The sequence below is a fragment of the Nelumbo lutea genome, chromosome 6 (genome assembly GCF_056320005.1).
Source record: "Nelumbo lutea isolate HS-2025 chromosome 6, American lotus-T2T, whole genome shotgun sequence".
Taxonomy (NCBI): domain Eukaryota; kingdom Viridiplantae; phylum Streptophyta; class Magnoliopsida; order Proteales; family Nelumbonaceae; genus Nelumbo; species Nelumbo lutea.
Genome location: NC_142689.1, coordinates 46,531,038 through 46,540,621, shown reverse-complemented (window position 1 = coordinate 46,540,621; position 9,584 = coordinate 46,531,038). Strand labels below are relative to the sequence as shown.

Sequence of the window (9,584 nt, the reverse complement as noted above, 5' to 3'; positions counted from 1 at the left end):
CCTACCATGTACATGGAGACAGCTTGCAGTAACGATAGTCGAGAAACCCCACTTCGAGCACTTAGCTCTAATAGTTCAAGTGAAATAGTCACATCGGCAAAAGAGTAAATCGCACAACACTTAGCAAAAAAAAGAGAGAGGAACATTGAAAGAATGATAGGATCCATCTAATGGATGCCAAGAAAGGTGCGGAATGGGGCGAATTTCAAAAAATTTCCTACCTTCTTCCAACTGAGAATCATATTCCCTAAATTTAGAATACATTATTCAAGGATCCTACTTGAACCATAAACAAACCAAATCTGAACCAAAAGGAAACAGGAAGGATTATACCTGATACGGAGAAATAATATCTCCCAAAGTTGGTGTCCACACCCAAAGAAGTGACCAAGATCCGCTCCTGATGAAGATGACACAGCTGTGGATGGAACGGAATCAGCAGGGTGCATCCTACACACTGTATTCTTCACAAGAACCCTCTGGAAACCTTAAACACCGAATCCTAGTGTCTTTCTTGCAAGACTATTGTCAAGAACTACTTTCTTGACTTTCTGTTGCTGCAAAGATCCAATCTTCCAACAGGTAGTGCCGGCGGCTGAAGGAGGAGAAGTCCAGGGACGAAAAGGGCAGAATTTTCTCTTCTCTCTGGAGTATGTGAGAGATCAAATCTCAGATTGCAAGATGTTTGTCTTGCTTACTCCAACCACCTTAGTTCGAAATCTGATATTTCTGCTAGGGTTTTCTCCTCTTTCTTCTTGATTAAGAAACCTCCCAATATTTTGGGAGTTATCCCCAATCCAAATCAGCATTTGGATAGAGGTTAATCTTAATCCTATCTACAGATTAAGTTAGTTAACTCCTGATCTTATCAGGAGGTTACCAGATTCAAATCTAATTTAAATTTGGTCTCTTAGAGTGGATAAGGTCAAAGACCCAATCCTTTTACTAACACTAATCTCAGAACCACCCTATGAACTGGTGATCATATCAGCCCAGTTCAAAATGGGCTTTTGGCCCATTAAGTGTTCAGTGTTTAACTAGTTTCCAACCTGCTGCCCAGTTGGGCTTCTTTGTATGGCGTGGGATCCAAGCATTGATCTACACACCAGCCACATGGGTTCGGCCCAGCCTTTATTACAAGGCCCAGCCGAATTCACTGAAAGACTCAGTGACCCCCTTGAGCCCATCACATGGACCCTATGGGCCCAACACTTACATTAAGTGGTCCCTGGGCCAAGCCATCTTATAAAAACCCAGGGACTGTGGGCAGGTGCAAGATTAGCCCATCAGGTATTATCCTAAATGGTCTTACACTTAACCTCTCAGCCCTTAATGATCAAGCACTGCCCGACAAGAGAAGACCTCTCTCTCGGCTGCAAGGAACAGTGCCGCACTCTCTACTCACATGGATCCCGGGAATTAAAACCTTTTACAAATCTTTTGAAACAGTACATACACACACACACACACACACACACACACATACACACACATATATATATATATATATATATATATATCTATATATATATCTTATTTTTCAAAACAAAATTCCAATGATTGAAATCAACTGCCGGCAGTTTGGTTTCCATCAGAGAGAGTGCAATACCGATCATTACCATTGTCCGACAAAGGGGCTGATCCTGTCACTATGACCACTCACTCAGATGAATTCTCAGACTGCCCCAACTTGTCCAGGTTTTGACCCCCACTAAGGTTCTCACTGATTGACACATCAAAGACAGCCCGATCCGACACCTAGTGATGTGTCATAATCGAGTCTAGGGGTTAGGTGTAACTTTTTAGTTTTGCCCATCTGTCTCCAAGGTCTAGGGCAATACTGGAAATTTGGTCCGGTTCAAGGGTTCAAGCAATCCCATACTGCATGTGCCTTGGGTCTTACCCTGATGGCTGAAACAAGCCATTCCAACACTTGGTGGCACACTAGTATCAGCCTTGGTAGGATAAATCTCCCCAGACTTATCCAATGGCTATGAACATTTAAAACTAACACAAGTTTCTATAAGTGTCCAGTTTTAGGGTCTTACACAGAATTATACCAAACAACATGAATCAAACATGCACTTTAATTTATTTCCACTAAATAACAAAAGTACATCAAATCCGATTGAAGATAAGGGCATACAAGACTGTCTAACAGCTCCCACTTGCACTTAGGTCCAATCTGGTACAAGCTGGAGTCCCATACTTTCCACGTGTTTCTCAAACACCTTCTGTGTTAGTGGCTTCAATGGGTCTACCACATTGTCTGCTGATGCTACCTCTTAATATCATCCTCCCGCAGGTCCAGTGTTGTCATACAATAGTGGAATGGGTGATGTACTGAATTCCAAATTCAGGAATGAACACCTTCATTCATAAGGCAACCTCACTTACGGTAATGCGCTCGGCTTGGGTTGTGGACTATTAATTTTCCATTCAGGACCCCTATTTGCTAACATTCAGGAAACAATACACGATCCTACCGTGAAAACTTATCCAGACGTAGACTTTCTATCATCTGGATCCAATTGGAAATCGGCATCTGTATACTGATGAACTTACAATTTATCTATATTTTATGAGGTTTTTGCATGAAATTTTATAATGGTTTAATTAAATTTTTGCCGTATTTTAGCTTGATTGCAAGAAAGATTTCAGGGGGAGCCAAATCATCAAAAAGAAGGCAAAAGCAAGAAAAGAAAACCCAAAAATTTATCAAGTTCAGCCCGGCCCAGCCATGAGAGCAAGAGAATTACATTCAGCCCAAGAAGAGCAAGTGAAACTCTTTGGAAAATCCAAGGGAAGAAGCCTAGCTATGAGGAGAATTCGGCCCAGCAAGGAAGGCCCATTTTTAGCCCAAATAACAGCCTAGAGTGTAGCCCACATGAGCTCAAAAGCAAGCTAAGTTGTAGCCCAAATAGCAGCCCAAAGGGAGCTAGGGGCGGCAACTTCTAGGAGTTTCTTGAAGAGAAGGAGGGAGCACTCTAGAAGGTTCATGAGGGGTGTAATACACCCCATTCTAGAGGCTTCAAGAAGGGGCAAGAGCCCCCTTGAAAAACTATATAAGGAGGCCTCTAGGAGGGGAGAAAGTTGTTCAATTGCTTGAGAGAAAGGCTCTCCCACTCTTAGAGGTTCAGCCACCTTGAGAGAAGAGAAGAGAAGAAGGCTAGGCGCAAGGAAGAAGAAGAAGAAGGGCTGAAGGAAGTTCAAGACAAGCAAGCTAGAAGAAGAAGGTGAGTTCGAATTGAGGGATTGTGATTCAAAGATTTTTTGTAATAAATCATTTGTAGTTTCATTCTCTTTTGATTTGAATTCAGTTTCTTAGTTATATGTTCTTTCTTCTTTCTCCTTGTTTCCATTCTTCCTTGATGTATTTCAGCTTGTAAAATTTCAGTTCAGCAATCTAATTCTTTTTGATTCATTCAAATGATCATGCATTGTACTTGAAGTTTCTTGAATAAGGGTGTGATTGCAGATCAATTCGGCCAACTAACCTTCAAAACTCAGATCTGAATTCTCAGATCTGAGATTGCAAGATCTGAATTGCTTGAAAGAGAATTCAGATCTGCAAATTTCAGATTGGGCGAATTAATCTACAGCTTGGAATTCCTAGAGTGCTTGAGAGAGACTCTAGGAATTCAGATCTACTATTCAAGAACTGAATTGAGTGCAAGGTTAGAGATAACTTGCACAATTCAGTTGGTGATCAATTCAGATTTGAATTGATGCCTTAGAAGTGTTTGAAGAAATGCATGCATGGGGATTAGATTCTTGCTAGAGATAGAAGAACCGTCACTCATGCATAGGATGAACATGCGCTTGAGAGAGGCTGTTCATGACCTTGGGGTTTCATCAAACCAAGGCTCAATCATGATTCATTCGAATGATCCAAATTGATAGATTGCTGAATTCTGAGATTGACATTTACTGCTTACTCTTCTAACCTGAATTGAAGGCAATTGGACCAATGATTTAGATAGATTTTAATTTAGGATTTCTTAGCTTTCATTAGAGTTTTGATTTATTTGTTGATCAGATAAGAAATGTTCAATTTAGTATTGGTAATTGTTTCCTAAATCCTCGTGGGAACGATACTTCACTCACTACTTTATTACTTGAACGGCTAGTGCACTTGCTAGTGTCACAATGAGCCACACATCAAGTTTTTGGCGCCGTTGCCGGGGATTTAGAGAAGCAATATTAGGAAACATTGAGCATTCTTAATCTGATCTCATTCAGCATTGCATTCATAGTTGGGTTAATTTGCTAACTTTTTCATTTCAGCTTGGACTGCAACTGCTGTACTCATGTAGTTATGTTTCTTCTTTCTTAAGTAGATTACTCTCTTTTTCTGGTTTCAGTTTCATTTTAATAAAGGCATATTTGATTTCTATTCAATCTTGATGTTGTTCCCTTCAAAAATAAAAAATAAAAAAAGAAAAAAAATTTCACAAAAAACATGAGTGTTGCAGATCTGAGTTGCATTCGGCACTCAGATCAGCAGATTTCAGATCTGCAGCACTCAGCCGAAAAGAGTTGCTTGTGTTTCAGACTTTATTTTTTTTTTCTTTCTTTCATTACAAAAAGAAAAAAACAAATTAAAAAAAACAAAGGGGAGATCTTTTGAACAATAAGAGGAGCAATTGAGAATTCGGATCAGAACTCAGATCTGTGTTCAGATCTGAATTCTGCTACAGCAGATCTACAACAGTTCAGATCTGAGTTCCTCTGAACTCAGACCTGAACTGATGAAATTTTGAGGGGAATTGGGTGTCATCACCACCCCAATTCACCCTAGGGCACTTCTGCTATTCCCCAAAAACAATTTGGTAGCAATAACTGAAGGTAAGGCAATTGAGAATTCAGATCCAAACTCAGACTTGAGTTCAGATCTGAATTCTGCTGTTACAGATCTGCTCAGTTCAGATCTGAATTCCTCTGAACTCAGATCTGAACCGATGCAAGTTTGAGGTGAATTGGGTGCCATCACTACCCCAATCCACCCTAGGATACATCCAACCTGCCTCAAGGGTGAATGGATAGCAAGGAATGAGAGAAATTCAAATCTGAAATTCAGTTGATATGATGTGAGGACTGAACTGATACAGAGCATACTATGAATTCTGGGTGGACTGAATTCTTGGCTTTACCCACTTGTAACCGAGCTACATTAGCTAAGGAGGTGTATGTTTGGATTGAATAATTGTTATGCCTCAGATATTTAAGAAAAATTAGCACTTTCCAAGTATTTCTTTTAGCATTCAGATCTGTAGCAGGGCTGCTATAGTGCAACAGTTAGCAGACCTGATTTCAGATTTCTACAAAAGTTGTATGGGCCGAATAGCTTGCAATACCAAACATTGCAGACCCAATTTTCAGGTCTTAGCAAGTGTTTGATATGCATCAGCTATACAGGTTTGAGCTTCAATTGTAGAGTTTTTAACCCAAGCCTAACTCAGGACTGGTTTTAGTTTATTTCAGATCCTTTTAAATTTTTTTTTTTAGATCAGATCTGATTTCAGCCCTAAAGCATCACAGAATTGATTCCAACCTTAATGGATGTATATTGTAGTGTATACCAATGAGTGTGTATGAGATATCCAGCTCAGATCTGAATTATTATTTATTAATTTCTCTAGACTAACAATACCAAAGACTTGTAGATCTGAACTCAGATCTAAATTGGGTCTGAATTCAGATGTTGCAATCGATTGATGTAGATAAAGGAACCTTGAATAAGATGATTGGTTTAAATCTGCTTTTAGTATAATCGGCTTCATTTATTCATGATAGGATGTAGGTTTTGTATTCCAATACTTCACTTTACATTTTCAGTGTGATAGGATTAGTTATTTATTTTCTTTTGTGAATATTGGCATTTTTATTGCTTTGACTTTAACAGTTTATGACAAGCAGACCTGAACTGGAAGAGATCCTTTACGACCCAGAGATTGAACGGACTCTCCGTGTCCGTTTGAGAGTTGCTAAGCAAGTCAGACAAGAAGCACAAGAAATGGCTGAACAAAGAACTATGATGGATTATGCCAAGCCTACCCTCACCGGGACTGTCTCCAGCATTATCAGGCCAACTATTGCTGCCAATAACTTCGAAATTAAATCGGCCATAATCCAAATGATACAAAATACGGTTCAGTTTTGTGGTATGGCCCATGAGGATCCGAATGCCCATATTGCTAACTTCTTGGAAATCTGTGACACCTTCAAACACAATGGGGTAAGTGATGATGCCATCCGGCTGAGGTTATTCCCATTTTCTTTGAAGGATAAAGCCAAAGCTTGGTTGAACTCATTACCGGCAGGATCTATAGCCACATGGGACGAAATGGCCAGCCGTTTTCTCTCTAAATATTTTCCCCCTTCTAAAACTGCTAAAATGAGGAATGACATCACTACTTTTTTCCAGCAAGAGGGGGAATCTTTATATGAGTCATGGGAACGATACAAGGAGCTGTTAAGGAGAGTTCCTCACCATGGCCTCCCCATTTGGCTGCAAGTGCAGACTTTCTATAATGGTCTTACTGACTCAAATAAGACCATATTAGATGCTGCATCCGGAGGATCCATAAATAATAAAACTCCTGAGGTTGCCCATGCACTTATTGAGGAAATGGCAGCCAACAATTATCAATGGCATTCGGAAAGGACTCAAACTAGGAAGCAGCAAGGCTTGCATAATGTTGACACTTATACAGCACTAGCTGCACAAATAGGAGCACTCAGTAAAAAAATAGATGAAATGCAGATAGCTGCCATGCATGTGCAGCCTCTTAATTGTGAATTGTGTGGGGGAGGCCACATCAGTACAGACTGCCAAGTTGGCAATCAGTTCAGACCATCTACTGAACAAGTTGACTATGTCAGCAATTCGTCAAGACAGCAGGGTTACCAGAGTCACCATACTTTTCATCCAGGATGGAGGGGACATTCAAACCAGTCCTGGCCAAATCAGCATATTTCCAAGCCGTTCCACCAGACTTATCATCAGCCTGAACCGAAATCCAATTTGGAGGAACTGATGACAAAATTTATAGCAGGTGCAGAAACTAGGTTCCAGAACCAGGAAGCCTCAATCAAAAACCTGGAAAACCAAGTGGGGCAATTGGCACAATTAATCTCTTCCAGACTGCCGGGAACTCTTCCAAGCAACACTGAAGTGAATCCACGAGAGCAGGTGCAAGCTATTACCTTAAGAAGTGGAAAAGAGTTGCCTGAGGTAGAAAAGAAGAATTGGGCTGAACCCAAGGCAGAAACAAGCCTTGGAACCAGACAACAGAAGACGGAACAACCAGAAGCACAACAAGGGATGCACCAACAACCACAAGTTCCATTCCCTAACAGGCTGAAGCAACAAAAATTGGAGAAGGAATTTGGTAAGTTTCTTGAAATATTTAAAAGTTTACATATTAATATTCCTTTTGCTGATGCTTTAGCCCAGATGCCACACTATGCAAGGTTTTTGAAGGAATTATTGGCAAACAAAAGGAAACTGGGAGATGTGGCTACAGTTGCATTAAATGAGGAATGTTCTGCTATCCTTCTGAACAAGCTGCCTCAGAAACTCAAAGATCCAGGGAGTTTCACTATTCCTTGTACCATTGGCAGTTTAAAAATTGAAAAAGCTTTATGTGACCTGGGAGCTAGCATCAATTTAATGCCATATTCTATCTTCAAGAAATTGGGGTTGAATGAACCCCAACCCACTAGAGTGGCATTACAATTGGCTGAATCCATTAGACATCCTAGGGGGATCATAGAAGATGTGTTAGTTAAAGTTGACAAATTCATTTTTCCAGTTGATTTCATTGTGTTAGACATGCAAGAAGATGTGGAGGTCCCGCTTATCCTAGGGAGACCTTTCCTGGCTACCGGGAAAGCAATGATTGATGTCCAACAAGGACAACTCAGCCTTAGGATACAAGATGAGGAGATAATTTTTAAAATGTCTGATGCTATGAAACATGCACCCTCTAGTGATGATTCTTGTTTTATGATTGATGCCATTGAATTGACAATTGATGAATGCTTCCAGGTAAGTAGAATAACTGATCCTCTTGAACTCTGCCTCCAGCAGGGAGAACTTGAAGAAACAGAAAATAAAAAAATAAACCTCATGATAGCATACCTGAATGATAAGCCTCAATTCAAGGGAAAGGGGTTTCTTAAATTAGAGAACTTAGGCAAATTGCCCGGACCATCAGGTAAGCCATCACCCCAAGAACCCCCCACCCTTGAACTGAAGCAATTACCATCCCATTTAGAGTATGCTTTCCTTGAGGAACCATCAGATCTCCCCGTGATAATTTCCGCAGCACTGAATCCCTTACAAAGAGAAAAATTATTAAGAGTGCTGCGGGAACACAAAAATGCTATAGCTTGGAAGGTAGAAGATATCAAAGGCATTAATCCATCAATCTGCACTCATAGAATTTTGATGGAAGAGGACAGCAAGCCTTCCGTTCAGCCCCAAAGGCGCCTGAATCCCAACATGAAAGAAGTGGTAAAGGCTGAAATAATTAAGTTGTTAGATGCTGGGATCATTTATCCTATTTCTGATAGTTCTTGGGTAAGCCCTGTGCAAGTTGTGCCCAAAAAAGGGGGTACGACTGTTGTTCCAAATGAGAAAAATGAACTCATCCCTACTAGAACCATTACCGGATGGCGTGTGTGTATTGACTATAGAAAATTAAATGAAGCCACCCGGAAGGACCATTTCCCTCTCCCATTTATGGATCAAATGTTGGAGAGGCTAGCCGGGCATGAGTATTATTGTTTCTTGGATGGATATTCAGGGTATAACCAGATACCAATTGCACCAGAAGATCAAGAAAAGACCACTTTTACTTGCCCATATGGAACCTTTGCATACCGAAGGATGCCCTTTGGGTTATGCAATGCCCCAGCAACCTTTCAGCGATGTATGATGTCTATATTTTCTGATATGGTTGAAAAACTTATTGAGATCTTCATGGATGATTTTTCAGTTTTTGGCTCTTCATTTGATGCATGTTTGAATAATCTGGAACAGGTGCTTACTAGATGTAAAGAAACACATCTTGTGTTGAATTGGGAGAAATGTCATTTTATGGTGCAAGAAGGCATAGTGCTTGGACACAAGATCTCTCAAAGAGGTATAGAAGTCGACAAGGCCAAGGTGGAGGCAATTGAAAAATTACCAACCCCAACATCTATTCGTTCTTTGAGAAGTTTCTTAGGACATGTCGGATTCTATAGAAGGTTTATTAAAGATTTCTCAAAAATTTCCAAGCCATTATCTACCTTGCTTCAGAAAGAAGTGCCTTTTGAATTTTCAACTGAATGTCTTCATGCTTTCAACATCTTGATAGACAAATTGATCCATGCACCTATCATGATAGCACCAGATTGGACCCTCCCATTTGAATTGATGTGTGATGCGAGTGATTTTGCTATAGGAGCTGTTTTAGGACAAAGAATGAACAAACATTTTCAGCCAATTTACTATGCTAGCAGAACCTTGACTGGACCCCAACTCAATTACACCACCACAGAAAAGGAGCTGTTAGCAGTAATATTTGCACTTG

General features: G+C 40.3%; 1 non-coding gene across 1 annotated transcript; it reads right to left on the bottom strand.

The window, feature by feature from the left end:
* Positions 1-6,394: 6,394 nt before the first annotated feature.
* Positions 6,395-6,501, bottom strand: LOC148848817 (small nucleolar RNA R71). The gene has a single exon (XR_016101527.1). It is a non-coding gene; the product is annotated as a small nucleolar RNA R71 (small nucleolar RNA).
* Positions 6,502-9,584: the final 3,083 nt, after the last annotated feature.